The 18,731-nt window shown below is 36.9% G+C and overlaps 1 protein-coding gene across 1 annotated transcript in view; it reads right to left on the minus strand.

Moving 5' to 3' along the window:
- galnt1 (UDP-N-acetyl-alpha-D-galactosamine:polypeptide N-acetylgalactosaminyltransferase 1) overlaps positions 1-15,594 on the minus strand; it is an 83,864-nt gene extending 68,270 nt beyond the window's left edge. Inside the window, exon 1 of the mRNA XM_038291026.1 lies at positions 15,169-15,594. The gene's annotated coding sequence lies outside the window, so the exon portion shown is untranslated. The remainder of the gene's footprint in view (positions 1-15,168) is intronic.
- Positions 15,595-18,731: the final 3,137 nt, after the last annotated feature.

The following is an 18,731-nucleotide window of genomic DNA, read 5'->3' on the forward strand; positions in this document are numbered from 1 at the left end:
ACATCCTGAGCAACCTCCTTTAAGATCTACAATTAATCTAGGCTGACTGTTTAAAGAAGGGGAGCTGATATAACAAGATAAGCATCTTACAACAACAAACAAGGCATCAAAGCGTGTTTCTTCAATTAAAGAGAAAGAGAACGAATTGGCTTTTTAAGCATTAAAATATCCCAGTGGTCTGGACTTAACCAATTAGAATGGGAGGTCTACTACAACCTTTTCTAAACTAAAGCAATGTATCTAAAAGAAGGGGGCCTCATATGGAAAACCAAAACACCACTACAATGGAAAGAATATTCTTCAGACTATAGAATGCACCTAACTATAAGCCACACCCACTACTCTTTTTTTTTCAAACTGGCAATGTACAAGTATGAATGAATGCTAGAATGCTAGCTCTCATTGTTGGTTCGCAGCAATAAGTGCTTCTGATAAAATATAGGGCTTGGTCAGCTAAATGAAAATTAGCCTCTTCTTTGATTTCCTGTAAAAATAATCCACAGAAAAGCTGCACCTGTGTAAAAGCTGCATAGCTTAAAGCATAGGAAAAAGGAGCATCTTATAGTCCAGAAATTACATTAACCATGCCTTTTACTATTTAATCACATTTATGTTTTTGGAAGCACCACTCTCAGACTAAAGTAAAATCCACTGAAGCTATTCATTTGTAAAAAATAAAAAATAAAAAATATTAGATGCATATCTGAAATATATAAAGAGTAAGGACTAATCTCAAACTAATATGTTTGGGCAAGGTGGGGTAAAACACTTATATGACAGAAGAGTCAGAAAGTACTCTACAAGACTCATTTGTATCTGCATTTAGAGAAAATATTGGTAACTAATCACCCAAGGAAAGAGAAGGGATCATCAACTTGTTCTTCGTGCAGCTCCACCAAAAAATAAATGAATTGCTGTTCTTAACTGTAAAATATTTAACATTACTTGCAAAAAATGAACCGGTTAATGGTTAGTGTTTTTCCTTTCTACCTAATAAAATCTTTAAACCATGCAGTTAAAAACCTGATATCGGATTTAATCGGCCAGCATCGAAAATCTCCGATATTTCCATGGCGATAGGAACCCTCTACCTCTGTTAAAAGTTTTTTTTTTTTTTCTGTTACTCATTGGTTATTTTACATGGGTCAGTTATTTTCAGATATCCCTTTTTTTTGTTGACTTTGGCCAATTGTCAAAGCTGCAATATCAGTATGCTATCAGAAATGAAACTGTTGCATTGAGACACCCTTAATGATGGATGTCATTTCCCCACAATGAGACATACACTTCACATAAGGGGTTGTTGGATCCATCCTATTATCCCTAAGCCTATGACTTCCCAACTTGTGCACGCTCCTGCTAAAGTTGCCTGATACTTTCTATAACCTAGTAATGGAGTCTCCATGTTGGCATTGTCAGCACCAGGGCCACAAATGTGGCTTAACACATGAACTTCTCCAGTATGTTGTAGATAACGGATTTCTTAAACTTCATTAAATCTTTAATCAATGTGGTAAAATTACCAACTCTTAAGAAAAGTCACATTTTAGATTTGGTTTTACCATATAATTTACCTGGGAGTATGAATGAAATCTGTGACTCAGCTTGTATTTTGATCAGCTGCCTCTGTTTTTTTATTGTTTCTATCCCTTCTTTGAGAGCAAAACCAGTGCCTTCATGTGCCGTTTGTGCTCAAATGGTGCTCAAACTGCTTCACAGTTTTCAGCTACGTATAATGACCGTATTTTTTCTAGTGATATACTTAGCACCCCTGGATAAAAATCACATTTTAAAAATTGAAGATTTTTTTTTCAAACAAATTAGATATTATTTGTGCAGATTACCTTGATTCTTTTGCACCTTTCAGAATAATGTGCTTAAAGCACATACAGAACCTGGGCTTAATGACTCCACATGCATTTCCAGGCACTCATGTCAGTGCACTGAGAGAAACTGGAAAAAAGGTAAGCTCCACAGCTCTTAAGAAGCTATTCTCGAAAGCCTGTCTGTCAATCAGAATGCTGTTAAGGCCTCTAAAATGGAACATTTTCCCAGTCTTTCTTCATGTAATAACCATAGGCCTCAAGTTCTTTTAAACATTTGTAACTCCCTTGTAAATCCTTGTCATAGTTCTCCAGTTGCAACTTTGCTCAGATTTTGGAAGAGTTTACATATGTTTTGATTAAAAAAACAAAAGAAAAAACTTTGTCCTCTGCAGGCTTTAGCTCTGGCTTCACCACTCCTGCTGTTTTGGATCAGTTTGACCTGTATTCTTTCCTCACAGTCCAATGTGGTCCAGCATTTGCGACCAACAATCTGCTCTTTAGAAAGCATTCCTTCTCACCTTTTTAAAGAGGCCTTCACTAATTTAGGCCTATTTTTTTTTTTAGACTTAATGAATCCTAGTTGCCAATGATACCCATGAGAAGTTTAAATCTGGCTTGAATCAATCATATAGTGCTGCGACAGCAGTACTCAGTGTTTTTAATGATCTGATAGTAACTGCAGATTTAAAAAACCCTGCAATGTTGGTGCTACTTGATTTAACAGCTGCTTTTAATAGTGTGGATCGCGGGCTCCTCTCAGCGGGCTCCTCTTACTTGCCTGATCTGAGTTTTTATGTACAGTTAGGGGAATTTACCGCACCCTCAGCCTCTTCCGGGATCCCCTGAAGGCTACACCCTTGGACTGATTCTCTTGTTGCTATATTTGCTACCAATAGGGTCAATTTTCAAAAAGCACAATCATTCTTTTTCAGTTTTATGACAATGATATCCCGATTGATTTACCTTTGACATTTAAATCAATTGATTCTATAAAGACATTGATTGTCTAAGTGATGTTAAATGCTCTATGAACTAATTTGAATCTAAATGGAATTTTTTTTTAAGTTTTAATGTTTGAATTTAGTCTAGCATGTTGTTGGCTTTTTGCCCCCCCCCCACTCCAAACATGAGTTAGGCCCCGTCCACACGAAGTCAAAACGAACACGAAACGCTGATATTTTCCAAAACGTTTGCCATAAAGACGGAGACGTAAAATAAATGTGAGCGTCCACACGAATGCATGAAAACGCTGCAAAATGTATGCCAGGCCTGTAAGTGGCGCTGTGGTGCTAAAGCAAAAATAAGCGACGAAATGTTGGGCATGTGCACTAATATTTATACATGGTTGCCCTGCAGGGCCATTTTCGTGGTTAAGTGAAATTCAGGTGCTGAACTATGTCGTCGATATTGCTCTGTTCTTCCTGGAGATATTCCAGAAGAAGAAGATTCTGTTGTAAGCCCGACAGCAGGGTGAGTAGCATTAGCAACGGCGCCATTGTTGTTGTGATACTGGTCGCGCATGCGTGTGTAGAGGCGACGCTATGACGCATGCGTGTAAAAAAAAAAATATGCGGTTAGGGCGTAAAGATGGAAACGCGAAAACGGCGTTTCAGAATCTTCCCACTCTGAAGGCTGAATAAAAAAATGATCGTTTACAGACCCACGAAACGCCGGCTTCGTGTGGATGAGAGGCTGGTTTGGTGAAAAATTTGTGCGTTTAGGCCAGGGTTCAGCTTCGTGTGGACGGGGCCTTAGTCTTTTGTAAGAAATCTAGGTGTTTTTTTTTTTCATGACAAACTGAAACCTCACAACCAGGTTAACCCAGTCATGAAAAATAGCTTTTACCCTTTAAAGGAATAGTACACCCAAAACATGATTAACCTTCATTTTCTACTCACCGCCATGCTGAACAACACCCTGGAGTACTTTTTTGATATCTCAAATGCATCTGGAGATCTGGGAGGCTTCTTGCTGTCTGCTGACATTCAAATAATGGAGGTCTGTGGCGCCTGAGGCAGAAAGGTCCATAAAAGTCCACAAAAAACGTGTCAATATTCCTCCATACTGCTCGTCCAATGTATTCCAAGTGTCCTGAGTGGGTAGCATCCAGAATTTACTCGAAACAAAGTCATTTAGAATGTTTTTAGAGCATAAACAGTAGTGTATAGGATTTCCTGAAAGCGCGCACATGCGCGATCCCGACGCTACGGAAGCCGGCAGACCAAACCAGCGCATTCAGCTCGGCAGAGAACTCATGCTCTTCCTCAACACTGAAGTCCTCAGACATTTTTCTTTCGTTGTTTCTTTCTTTGCACAGGTAAACAGCACATTTCTTCTTCTACGCTTACATTATTGGCAGAGCAGACGCTGAATGTGCACTTTCATCTGGTTTGGTCTGCCGCGGTTTCCGTAGCGTCGTGAACGCGCATGTGCGCGCTTTCAGGAAATCCTATACACTACTGTTTATGCTCTAAAAACATTCGAAATGACTTCGTTTCGAGTAAATTCTGGATGCTACCCACTCAGGACACTTGGAATACATTGGACGAGCAGTATGGAGGAATATTGACAAGTTTTTTGTGGACTTTTATGGACCTTTCTGTCTCGGGCACCATAGACCTCCATTATTTGAATGTCAGCAGACAGCAAGAAGCCTCCCAGATCTCCAGATGCATTTGAGATATCAAAAAAGTACTCCAGAGTGTTGTTCAGCATGGGGGTGAGTAGAAAATGAAGGCTAATCATGTTTTGGGTGTACTATTCCTTTAAGAAATTGCCAAAAGTAAAGGGAGACTTGCTACATAGAGATCAGGAGACTGTAATCTGTTATTTTATTAACAGTAGATTGGATTACTGCAATACTATTTATGGATGCCTGAACCCCTCACTCATCACCTGCGGTTGGTCAGAAACAGAGCAGCCTGTAGGGCTGAAACAAATTAATTGCATTCATTTGTTTCAGCCCTACAGGCCTTGATTAATTGATTATTTAAATAATCATCAACTAATTTAGCAATCGACAAATCGCTAACTGGAGTATAGAGACTCTAAAACATGCCTTTAGCTGACAGATCAACCCACTTAGAGCAGTAATTATACCACAATTATAAAAAAAAAAATGTAAACATGTTCCATTTAAGATAAAAAAATCTTTTTTGTCTGTCAGTATGCTCTATCTGGAAATCCTCAAGTGGAAAGGTTTTAGTTTCACCTGGTTTATTTAGCAAAAAGTCTTCTTTAAAGAACCTTCGTCATCTGATTACTTATCTATTCATCAAAAAAAGAATTGACAAAATAGTCATTAGTTGCAGCCCTAGTTTGCACCTTGTTCTATTACAGAGTGAGATAGATTACCAGGTATGAGTGGATGTTTAAAAACAAAAAGTAATGAGCTGGTGTCAGTCTGAGCTATGAAAGCCCAAGGTTAGTGGGAAAAAAGTTCAGATTTTTCAAAGGATAAATCTTCATAAACAGAAAATCGATAAAATTGATTATAAATACCTTCATAGCTGAGAGTACCTATTCCTACATTTCTCATAATAAATACCTTCATTTTCCACACTGCCATATTGCCATTGGATGAGTTGCCTTATAGCTTCACAATATAAAAAAGACAGTCTGGATGGGTACCTTGTATCATTTTTTCTCCTAGTGTACACCCCGGTGGAGGGAGGGCCTGAGAAGACGCTGTTTCTTGAGGCTGCTCTGAGCAGTGTGTTGCTGCCAGCTGTCAGCTCGGTATCATATTTATAACAGTTTGAAATGAATACTTGCTCCTGGAGAGAAATACTGTCCTGTCAAGCAGTGTAGTGAGATGTAACATATTTTACTGTAAAAGTTTTATAAAAAAATTAGCTGTTGCAGTAAGAAGTCAAAGTCAATAATTTTTTTCTTCTCTGCCATAAACGAGTTGATCACGATAGCAGGGGTTTCATGGATATATTGTTCTTTTGTACACTGGTCAAGAACATCAATACATTTTATGTTTTGTGCCTTTGGCAGCCATGATGATTGTGATTGTCTCTATCTCTGCACCTGCTTACCAAGATGGCGTCTGGCACACTTTCTTTTCAGACATGTGGGAATCATGTATTAGCGCACACAACTGATGTTTTACAATCAAGGAAAAAAATATTGGCTCATTTTGGTACTCAGATACCTCTAGAACGAGAAATTGAAAAGATCGACAGTGGTAAAAAAAAATTTTTTCATGATTATAGGTGTGCACAACCAACCCACCACTGGTGTGGGGAATAAAAAAGGAGTCCGGATGCTGCAACAGGGAAACAAACCAGGACCGAAGTTACCTTTACCACTTTCTACTTTTCAAATGAGATTAAGACAGTTTAAAAGTCCCTCTACTAATCTTGTTTGAGGAATGTTTAAGTTTGAGGTAGCATTGGAGATGCTTCTAAAAAAGTGAGGATCTAAACGGCCTCAATCCTGTCTCTTCTTAACTAATGAAAACTGTATTTATAGCATTCTAGTGAGTTTTTAAATGTTTTTTTAATTATCCCAAATAATGAAGGAGATAATTGTAATGTGCTACATTTCTATAGGTTAGTATGCTAGCTTAAATAGTAACTAGATTAACAATGAATGTGACAGTCAGTAGTTTGATCATAAAGCCAACTGTACAAATAAGAGGAAGAGAAGAGGATCATCTAAGATTGTATGCAAAATAGGCTAAATGATGAGCACAGTGTTTAACTTTGCCTTACATCATGTGTAACCTTTTGTGTGCATATAGGTTTAATACATTTACCCACCCAATGGACAAATCTCCAGTAATGCGTGTGCATGGATGTATATAAGGCAGAGTTTTCACCTTTCCAAAGGGAGAAAGGCTTGGAGCTAAAGCCATGAATTTTCAAAATCTCCCCTGTCTGCTCATTTAAGAAAAATTACACCCTATGGCTTTAAATAAACCACCCATTTATGTTTGATTTAAATAGAGGACACTAATTTTCCCTAGTGAAAGAAAGAGTTTCTATTAGATGTAACATTTCTGCTTTTTGTTGTTAACCCTAAGGTTCATGGGAAAGGATTTCCGTTTAACTGATGTCAAATTACTCTTCAGAAGCAACAGGATCATATCAGTTTCCACTTTTTAAGCAGTCATGAAACATCATATTCAGCTGAAGAAATAGCATTTCACTGAGCTTATTGCTTTGCCAGAGCCAACACAAACCATGTCTTTTAATATAAACGTTCATAAGCAATTGTTTTTAAAAGTAAGTTTTGAAACCACCCAGAGCATCAATCAGTGATAAAGATTACTTCAAAATCTAAAGACAATTTCTAATCTTACTCATGCTATGCAAGACAGATACCAAAATTCAGTCAATCGAATACTCTTTGAAGAGCTTAACTGAAGTACAATAACTAAAGTAACTAAACTGTGTTATCCATTAGAAAAGGAATCTACCACCTTGGATTAGTGGGTTTAACAGTGTATGTGAATCCACCAGATGTAAGTTTTATATGGGGTTAATAAACTCAATCAGACAAGCAGTAATCAGATGTACTATGAGCTGCAGTTTTTTTTATGTCAGAGAAAACCTAAATTAAACTAAATAAATATTACATTTCACACATCAGAACAGGAAACTGCTCTTTCTCTGTAGTAAGAGAAGCATACACAGCATAAAATGTAGGTGCTTGCATAGAGCAGAATAGTTTGTTTTCTTTTTTCCTCATAAGACTAATCAGTCATAGCAGTTGAGGAAGTGAGTTTAAATAAGGACACTCTTTTGCACTAGCCAACTTTGTTTGCTAGTAAATCACATAGGATAACTAGCATATAGTCTAAGTTAGTCCATCTGAGTATTGTTGCTGGCTATGTCCATCCATTTAAGACTACTGGGACATGTCACTAAGTTAAAATCCTCTTAGACTCCCTTTTTGAACATAATAGGTTCACTGTACACCCATGCAGTGAAAAAGAAGATCCACGTTGTAAATATTTAGCAGACAAATCTGACTTTTAAAATCAATGCAAAACAAAGTCTCCAAGAAGAGTTTGTGAAAAATTATTGAATCTATGTCACAATGAATTGAAGCAGCTCTGATGGCTAAAAGGTGTTTAACCCAGTACTAACAAGGTGAACCAAATAAAGGGGCCAGCATGTGCATACACATGGGTTTTTGTTAACATACGTGTCACTCTCAACTAACCTATTATTAGCTTTGATGTGATTACCGTGTTAACACAGCAGCTCCTATTAATCAAATGGCAAGATTGTAATTTTAAAACACTTGGGCTTGTGTTCAAATTATTTTTTTAAGCCCTTGCACTTTTTTTTAACTTCTACAATATTCAGTTGTAACTCCATTATAACTTATGACACCTGATTTTGTTCTCAGATCCAAAGTTATTAATAATGCTGATCAATATATGATTGAACTCTCATTTAGATTGTAAAAAGGTTGTTATTGAGACGTTGAGTTAGGGCAAGTAAGTCCAAAACTATATAAGGCCTCCTTGTAGCTGTTACAGGTTGTAGTCAAAATCTATAATACTTATTAATGTGGAGGTCTATTTTCTTTAGCACATGTCCTGTCTATCAAGTGTCAAATAAGGGGGTTAATGCTACTGTAATATATATATATATATATTAGGGATGGGACGATTTATGAAAACCGTCAGAATCGTTCGGTTCGACTGTCTCGGTTCGGTTCGCGTGTGTTTCGTTCGGTTCATGCGCTGCTCCTTTTTCTCATAAAGGAAGCGATTACACTCCAGAGCAGAAGGTGGCGGTGCTGCGACCAAAGCCAACCGCCAGTAGTAAACAAGAAGAAGAAGAAGCGAAGCAGCTTAGCCGGGTGTAGCAGGGAAAAAAATCAGTTGTTGTGGAGAATTGTGTCGGAATGGCGAGTGGGAAAGAACTGGAGTTGGAAGACGCGCCAGCAGCACTTTATAGGTCTGCTGTATGGGAGCGCTTTGCATTTCGAGTGACCTACGATGACAGCGCAAAGAAAGTTGTGGATAAAAGTGCAACAGTGTGCAAGCATTGTGCAACACGTTTTGTTTATGCTAACAGCAACATGTCATGCTAACCCCGAAATGCCTCATACTCCGTCAGCAACCTCCGCTGCGCTCCAGACCGGCTGCTCAAAGCAAAGCCTACAGCCCCCACTGTGGCTCCGTCCGCTCCCCTCTGAGTTCCTTGGAGATGGTAGAGAGCATGTAACCTGACAACAGCCAGATGCATGTGGCAAAGCGAGACATGAGCGAGACATGCATCTGGCTGTTGTCAGGTTAGAGAGCATGTGCCAGATGATTAAATTCAAAGCAGCAAAACATACGGAAATGATCCAGGGTTTCCGTGGATCATTTAAAATAATTACAATCCATTATTTTTGGGGGTTTTTTTTCATTAATTTCATAATTTTTTATGGAATTTCGGTGTAACAATCAACATGTATCGAATCGAACCGAAAACCGTGACCAGAAACCGTGAATCGAACCGAACCGTGGATTTTGTGAATCGTTCCACCCCTAATATATATATATATATATATGAATTGTAAAATCTAAAGGTTACAGACAAAATTTGTTCTTTGTAAGTTGCTGGGACAAAAATGAGGGAGATACATTTTTCAAAGTACACACATTTCATATCGCCTACTGCTGCAAAACACAGACAAGCAACTTATCCATGACTTTTCTGCAAATGTCAAATCTCAGCTTCCATCCCAGCAATGTTTCTCTGATTATAGTTACTGTGACTAATGGGGAAGTACAGTAACAAAGACAGATAACCAAAGTTTTGATGTAGGGTCCTCATGCATGTGTCTGTTTATTTGGGTCTGATCTGGCCATAGTCTGGACAGAGGAACAATGGCATTCCTGTGCTCAGAGCTCCAGGTGGCTGGGAAACCGAATCCCAAACCAAGCCCCACTGGCACACAGGGTCCCGAGAGCACCGAATGCTGTTGCCTCCCACCAAAGACATGGGCCAGAATAGAGCTATTGTTCCAGGGCCACTTCAGGCCAATAGAAACCAAAACCATGCTCCATGATAAACTGAGAATATATAAAAGATTGACAGTTTTTCATGACATACTGTAGTAACTTTAAGAGCACAAATGCATCTTAAAGGCATGCATAACAAATAAAAATCAAATTCCTGATAAAATGTATGCAAACCAACCATTTTAAAACAATGCAACCACTGACTCACACCTATATATGAGCAACAAACCATTTGTGAGACACCGAAAGACGCCCAGACTTTCACATCCTGTATATTTGACACTTTCATAATCTAAACCGCTCAAAAGAGAAAAAAAAAAAAAGACATTATAAAAGATAACAAAACTCTTCAATCCATCATGACATCTGGACATACAAACACCAAATGTGTGCTTTGGCCTGACCGCAAAGTTAACAAAAAGGGAAGGAAACAAATCTAGCAACTTAACTCAACGGCCTTGAAACGGGGAACATGATTCATTTCCTTTCAATGCCTGACAGTCATGCTTTACCACGGTGCTGAGCTCACTCGTAGGGCCTTGAGGTACGTTTGTCACACAGTCAGGACAAATGCATGCCTGTTTCACCTGAATGTCATACGCCACATTTAACTGAGAAAAACCAATTCTGCTCGACTATACTGACCTGCTTAGTTAAGGATATTTTTATACTGTTTAGCATTTCCCTGCACATCTTCATGTTCAGAACAATATTTCTAAACCTCCGCTCTTGGGCTGCAAGATGTATTGCAAATTATCACCATTTCACAGTACACAATACAGATACTACGAGGAACTGACTCTACTGTAAGTATCATAAATTCAGACATTAACTGCAATATATTTTATAGCAGTATATAAAGTGGGGGTAGTGTTTGCCCCTTTCTGACTTCTTATTTGTTTTGGCATGTGTGTCATAGTTAAAACGGTTAAGAATAGGGCTGGGCGATAATTCAATAACGATATATATCGATCAAAAGACGTGTGGCGCAATAGAAAAAAAGAGAGTGGATAAAAGTTCGATAAAGAAACGTAGTTTTCCTTCCTTCTCATTGTAGCCCATCATGTAGGTTTATGCTAGTCACTACTTCCTCCCAACCAATCACAATCGCGGACCCAGGCACGCCATCACATTTATTTATTTGTTATATTTATTTTGGTCACTTTTTTGGTCACTTTAGTTTATTCTTTGTCAGTATTTAATAACATAACCCAGGTCTCTTAAGTTATTTTTCTTTAAAACAATTCTGTTATGGTTAAAAAAGTTGGTTAAATAAAGATTTAATTCGAAGTCTGTGTTTGTGTTTTTTATTAAAATTAAATCATTTAGCAATATTATAAAATGTCCAGGCAGAGCTGCACATAAAATATGGTTTCAAATCTTTTCAATAATTATCAATATCGATCAATATGCATTTTTTTTTTATCGATAAGCTTTTTTTCTATATCGCCCAGCCCTAGTTAAGAACATAACATAAATGTAAATAGTAATTAGTAAACACAACATGCAGTTTTTAATACGAAGGAAAAATAAAAATCCAAACATACATGTCCTGCATGAAGAACACCACACTACATGTATGAGTAAAACAACATTGTTTCAACTTTCAATGCCTCTTAGGGTAATCCACAAGTGACAGTAATTTATTTTCAATAGTTGTTCACAATCTTTCGATTGTGGTGATATTTATGGACCAAATCATAGCATTTTATTTGATGTTTATATTTTAAAACTCCAGCGGGTGGAAGCTGTTGCTCATTCTCCACGATTTCTGCATGGAACAGAACTGTCCAAAAATAGTCACAAACTTCCCTATTTGTCTGGAACATTTAGAGGGATGTTGATGCCAAAATGATGTTAGTGTGGCCAGGAGGGACTGTTTGGACTTTGCAGATGCATCAAGGAAAAACTAACTTTTAAGCTCATTGTCCATCATAAGAGGGAGACAAGGAAAAATGTCCATTATGGTAAAGTTTCATGACGAAACCAATGTTTAGGCAAAATAACATTTAGGATAACATCAATTTCTAAGAACACATATGGATAATCCCCAAATCCTTTGGGAAAATATTCTATACTGACAGGACAAAACCGTAACACTGCATTTTAGAAAAAGATTCTACCATCTGTAAATTATTGTGGTGGTATTGTGATGGTTTGGGGCTGCTTTGCTCCTTCAGGGCCTGGAAGACCACCTGTGATAAATTGATCCGTGAATTCTGCTGTCCACCATAAAACAAAAACAACAAAAAAACTCCTAAGGTCAAGCTAGCTGCTTGTGACCTCAAACAAACCTGGATTCTGCAGCAGGAAAGTTATCCACAGAAACACCATAGATTCCACCTCATAATGGATAAAAGACAAAATCCAAATTAGGACTTTGGAGTGGCCTAGACAAAGTCCTAACCTAAATGCCATTGAAATGCTGTAGAGTGGCCAAAAAAAGGCCTTGTGTTCCACAACCTACCATTATGGCTTAATTAACACAATTCTGCAAAGATGAGATTGGGTCAAAACTTCTCCACTTCTATGGAAAAGACCCACTCCACGTTAGAAGTAAATCAAGTTTGTTGAATGCAACTGTTGCTGCAAAAAGGGAGCCTATGCTAGAATTTAGGGGGCAATCATTTTTTTCACACAGGGCTTGCATTTTTTCCTACACTTTGTGATTACTTTTTTTTATCTTTAACTAATATTTACAATTATTGGATTTTCTGAAACAGTGTGACATGCAAACAAAAAAATTAATCACACCACATTTATGTACACACCACTGTACATAAATTCCCAGCAAACACTGTACGATATTTTCAATTGTTGCACGCAGCTACAGCTCAAACTGTATGTCGAAGCCGCAGTGATTAAAAGTTCACAGCTCACATTGTATTTTTTCACACTGCACGGCCCGACGCTCTGATGCAATCTATCTGCATGCAATGTAACGTTGGACTCAGCGATGAGAGATTGCTCAGATCGGACTCAAAAATCTGGGAGAAGAAGACCTTTGTTGTTTGCACATGCGCAGCGCTCGAAGTTCTGGTAAATCGGCTCGTAACTCTGCTTCTACAAATTATATTATACAGATACTAATTTGTCAACAAACACCTTACGAGTGCCAACTGGATTTCAAACATTTGATTTTCTCCCGACCTTACGATTCCTGATCGGGAGGCGGTCGTAAGAGGCTGATCCTCCCTCGTTACCCCCTGTATACTACATGACGCAGGACGCACAATGAGGCTGAAACTTGGCCCGATCCAAAGAATTCTCACACGACTCGAAAATCGGCCAAAATAGGGCACAAAAATCATACAGTGTATGCCCATCTTAACATAAGCTTGGACCAAGTTTATCTACAATCAGCCCAAGCCTGCTTTGTACTTTACACTCAGCTGAGGCTAAATTAAGGATTTATTTTGGAAGGAACTGAACACAATGCAGCCGGTTATGATGACACTTCAATAATATTTACAAGTGTTCAGTTATCAAACGAACAAAATACTTTGTTTATGAGTTTTGTTCATGCCCCTTAGTAATTGTAAGCACAAAGACAACATTTTAATACAACTATTATCAACAAGGTAGATCAAAAGAGAGGCCTCAAATTAACATTACACTTAAACCACAGTGACACACTGTCCAAATGTTTTGGTTCCTCTAGGCAGTGAGTTAAATTTCCCTTTTTATGTGAGGGCAGTTAGAACATTTGAATGTTTAATGTTTTTTTTTTAAATACAACTGAAGTTTATACTGGAGTGAGATAGAAACACTAAAGATAAACTTTAGTGTTGCACCGATACCAGTATCGGGCGGGGCCCTGAATCTGCACTACAATAGTGGTATCGGTATCAGTACCAACAAATAGGGCATCGATACCATTTTTCAATATACTGTCTATAGAGATTAAAAATGTACTTTTATTTTACTAAAATATTTACATTTTACTTATTTTAAAAACTTTTTTTAATCATAATCAGTTAAAGGTTAAGGATATTCTTTCAGAAATGGCAATTATCTTGGGAGTCTTCATTTTTCCCCTGTTGGAATCAAAACTGCTGTTTCTAGTAAATAATTATTAGCATATGGTTTCTTTTATGAGATTAAGTCCCAAGGGAAATAAATGGAATCGGTCAAAATCAGAATAAGAAATCATTTGGGTTTAAGAACAGTTTACAGCGTTTCTTTTACTCTACAGTTACAAATAGAGTGCTTTGGGATTACAAAAAGTTGTAAGTATAAAGTGCATTTTTTTAACTTAAAGTCGGAAGCGGATTTAATAAAAATTAATTTGCAGATACATAGTTGGGCCAGATCTTTCATATTTCTGTTGAGATATTAAATTTGGACCTTTATAAACAAAGGTTGATAGCTGAGGGAACAAAAAAAATGTAAAAATATGTTCATCTGTTTATCTCCCCTCAGGAGGCATGAAAGGGTTAGAAAAATGTATTTCCTCTCAATAATATCCTCATTCTCTGCCCTGCATTCCTGACTCTTCTTGGATTGATGTTAAATCCTTTTTTTCTTATCTCTGAAGATAATAACACCATTGTTGATGCATGCTCACTTTAGCGCAACCCTTCATTATAAACATTCCCTGACATCTCAGGCTCTAAAAGCTTAACTCATCTGCAATAAAACGTCTTCAAGTTATTCATAACCTTTAAATGTGATAAGCTGGTCACATTTCTATTCATTTCCCCCCCTTTTTGTGACTGATCGGACCTCTAACCGACACGTGAGCTAACAATCGGAGGTTAAACTCTTGTTTAGGGTTCATCTTCTCAGCCTGTAATGCAACACCCAAGCTCTAATGTTTCATAGGGAGGAAAAAAAGAGAGGAAACGACCACCAGGAATACTGCGAACACACGTTCTCCATTGCAGAAAGCGTGACGGTCAACTTTGCACAGCTCCTTTACACACATTGAGAGAACTGGGTATCGGTTAACTGTTACAGCTACTTGAATAAACTGTTATTTAACCCAACTGCGGTGGTATGCGGCAAATGTGTAAATATTTTTTACCCTGACAGTTGCCCATTCGCCGTAAATCAGCACTCAAGGTTGAAAAAGAAACATTGGATTGAATAAAAATGTCTGAGGATTTGTGTTTTTTTTAACAAAAAGCTTGCACACGTGAGCTCGCAAGAAAAGCAAGTGTGAGCTTAGAGATGAACGATGAATCGCATCCCATCCTCGCTGCTTCTGTCAACAAGAACCCGGAGCCAGCCGAGGCACCAGGCTGCTTCTAGATACCGTTAGAAGCTCGCTGGCCAGCGGCGAAACCAGCGGTGCTTATATACGGGTTCAGAAAAAAAATTAAATAAATAAACAGTATTACAGAACATGCTTCTTTCACTTACCTGTCCTGATAGGTCACGTCAATCTGCCGCCGTGGCGCAAAAAGACCGCAGGCTAGCTCCGAGGCAGAAAACTGACGTTGATACAAAGTCTCACCGCTAAGTTAGCGGGCTAGCTAGCTTAGCGAGCTAACGCTGTGGGGAGAGCGGCTCCCTGCAAACGTTTCAGACGAACCGGGTACCTAAAAAAAGAGGAAGTTCGCCCGTTTCTCTTTTTTTCTTCTCCAAAATTAACACCACCCGGCCTCAAACAGCGTTACATCTGAATATATCCATTTACGAAAAGCGAGAATCTAAGAATGGGTTTGAGTCTCGTGCGCCCTGAGCGCTGCTGCCTGTCTCCTATGCGGCTGTCTGTGTGACTGAGAGGCAGGAGCCCCGACCGGCTGGCTGGCTGCTGATGTGCTCAGCAAACACTGGCAGCATCTCCTCGCTCATCCCTCCCTGGATTTCCTCAACCCGGAAGAAATACTACAATTGATTCCATCCTCATAAATGTGATACCGCAACGATTTATCTAATGTATGCTTTAGTTACATAATAGTAGTGAGGAGGCTAGAAATGAAATGTACTGTATCCGACAACACTTATCAGATCAATGAATAAGTCTTTAAAACATTAGAGTTGGAAGTACCCCATACAAACACAAATAATAATAATAATAATAAAAAAATTATTATTATTTTTTGTTTGTTTATTCAGTTCAGTGCGAAAATGGATGGGAGCTTAAACAAAAAGATATATATATATATATATATATATATATATATATATATATATATATATATATATATATATATATATATATATATATATATATATATATATATATATATATATATATATATATATATATATATAATTTGCCTTAAAGGTACCTACATTCCCCTTAAGTAAAAGTTATGTAATAAACTATACTAAATTATAATATACAATGTTTTGGCTCTTTTGTTGTATCATGCAAGAATGAATAGAGTCGATACAAAAAAGCTTTTTATTTATTTATTTTTTTTTTAATTTCATTTTTTAAGAGAAAGAAGAGAAAATGCAAATCAATGTGGGTCTTTTTTAAAAATTAAATCCCCGCTGAACCTACTGACCTGTTTTGCCATTCTTGGAACTCTCCACTGGATTCCATTTTGATGAGTCTCTTCCAGTCTCATCCCATTCCTGGAATCTTAAAGCTTTATAAATGTCAACATCCTCTTTGTTCTAGCTGACAGAACCCAGAAAATAATCTGGCATGGTATTAATACTAAATGCACTTGTTGTTTTTATATTTGTGGTATTGCTGAAAGAAAAATACTTCAAACAACATTTAAATATTTTCCTAATGTGTTATGACCACATACTTGTTTGCATTGCATTGATTAGGCATTTTTACCCACTACCCACATGTATATATATATATATATATATATATATATATATATATATATATATATATATATATATATATATATATATATATATATATATATATATATACGTATATATATATATATATATATATATATATATATATATATATATATATATATATATAAACTTCTGGGCTGATGTTGATTTACAATATTGCACTTTTTCTCCGTTGGTTTGGCTCAATTCTTGAAACAGAAATAACAATCTTAAAACTCAAAGATCATTTGTAAAAACAACCATACAATTTAGCAAAACACAACAGTTAACTTGGTTCAGCACAACAACGTGGTTAATTGGCAGAAACTTATCTCCCTACCAAAACAACTTATTTGTGTGTTATAACAAAGTTTCTGTCTCATACAGGTTGTTGACTTCAAAATGCATGTTTTTTTTTGGAATTGCGTGAGCAATGCAAGTCACGATGTTTAGATGTTTTGTCACTGTGGCAGAGGACCATTGTAATATCCCTCATCTTAGCCCAGTCATTTACTGATGTGGTTACTCTACTCCTTTACTTTGTCTCACCAACAGAGTATAAAAGTAAAGTAAAGTTTAAAAAACTGGTGACAGAAATTATCTACAGGAGAAACTTTATCGGTCTCGACAAAGCTTCAAATCTGTATGCCTGGTGGTATCACAATGATGGACAGGACCTGTCAGGTATATACACATAGTATTTGATTGGCTGTCTAAGATAAAGGAAACTCTACTGTAATTGGTCAAATTCTCGTGTCACCTGATTGTCAATGAATCAATTTATTGAATATCCCAAGAGATTCATATCTGCCTCAATAGCATTTAGAAATCTAATCTTCCAAAAAACAAAAAAACAAAAATTATATATATATATATGTTTTTTGGAAATTAGATAATCAGCAATCTACATGCTATTGAGGCAGACTGACCATTTGATTACTGGGTGCAGGACCAGCAAAGTGTTTCCAAAAGCTGCTTTAGTTTTGGTTGACAATTTAAACTGCTTTATCAGTAGAATTCTTCTTACAGAGGAAGATTTACAGATTATGCTTCATTAAACAGGTAATTAAAGATTCTATCCACATTATTGAGTAATATGAAGTGATAGATGAACGGACGGACAGACAGATAGACAGACAGATGGGTGTGTGTTTATATGTGCTCTATATATGGCTGTTTTCATTATAATACAAGTCTTTCTCACCTTTAATCTAAGATACAGGCTTTTATAAACACCAATGTTTAAAAGATTCATTACATTGTTTTATTTAGAAACCAACAATTTAAACAGACTTTCAAAGGAAATTTTAGACTTGAAAGCTTTATTACAGAGTAGCAGAGTTGCTTGCGTAAAATACAAGCTTTGAGATCTATCATTGTATGTGTTAAATGACCTTTAATTTACTAGTGACAAACCTTAAAAAGGGAGAAAAGAGTAAACTCCTGAAGTTATTTTTCCTTATGTCTTATCTATTTGTCCAAATTTAGATGGTTTAACTATATTATCCTTATTTTCAAAATAGCTGTATCTGAAAATGATCATCGTAGGTGAAGCATATTTTCTTATATATTACAGAATTGTTTATTGTTTTTAAGACAAGTGAAGCTTAATTTAGTTATAAGCAGGGAGAAATTCATAAGCTTTTGCTTCAGCCTAAACCTTTCAGCAACAGTATTGTTCATCAATACACAATATGTCTGTGTTTTTTATGTGTCTGAATAAACTTAAAGTAAACTATTAATGCAGAGTTTTATAGTGCAATTAACAAACAAACTCAACCTAAAGCTTCTCTGATTTTGAATTCATGAAGATTAAACACTGCATTTTTCATAGATTAATTTTATTTTCTTTTACAGCATATACAACCTTAATGTAGGGATGTCTAACAATAAGTTACACCAAGCTGCCTGAGTTAGGGAAACAGTGGTAGATCTCAAGGACCAAAGTCTTTATGGGCCACAACCTACAAACAAACCATCAATCCAAAAGCAATGCAGGCAGAGCTCAGGGCTTGACATTTATGGCTACGTTCTGAGAAGAAAAATTGAACTGCAGTAATATATAAAAGAAGAAAAGAGGCAAATAAGTTTCTTTTTTCGCACCAGAAAGAAGAGCAGAATGTTGGTGCAGTCGCTCACTATTACCTCCTCTATCAGGGGAGTGCTTA

This window comes from Cyprinodon tularosa, unplaced genomic scaffold, assembly GCF_016077235.1.
Source record: "Cyprinodon tularosa strain WSP-4 unplaced genomic scaffold, ASM1607723v1 ctg291, whole genome shotgun sequence".
Taxonomy (NCBI): Eukaryota; Metazoa; Chordata; class Actinopteri; order Cyprinodontiformes; family Cyprinodontidae; genus Cyprinodon; species Cyprinodon tularosa.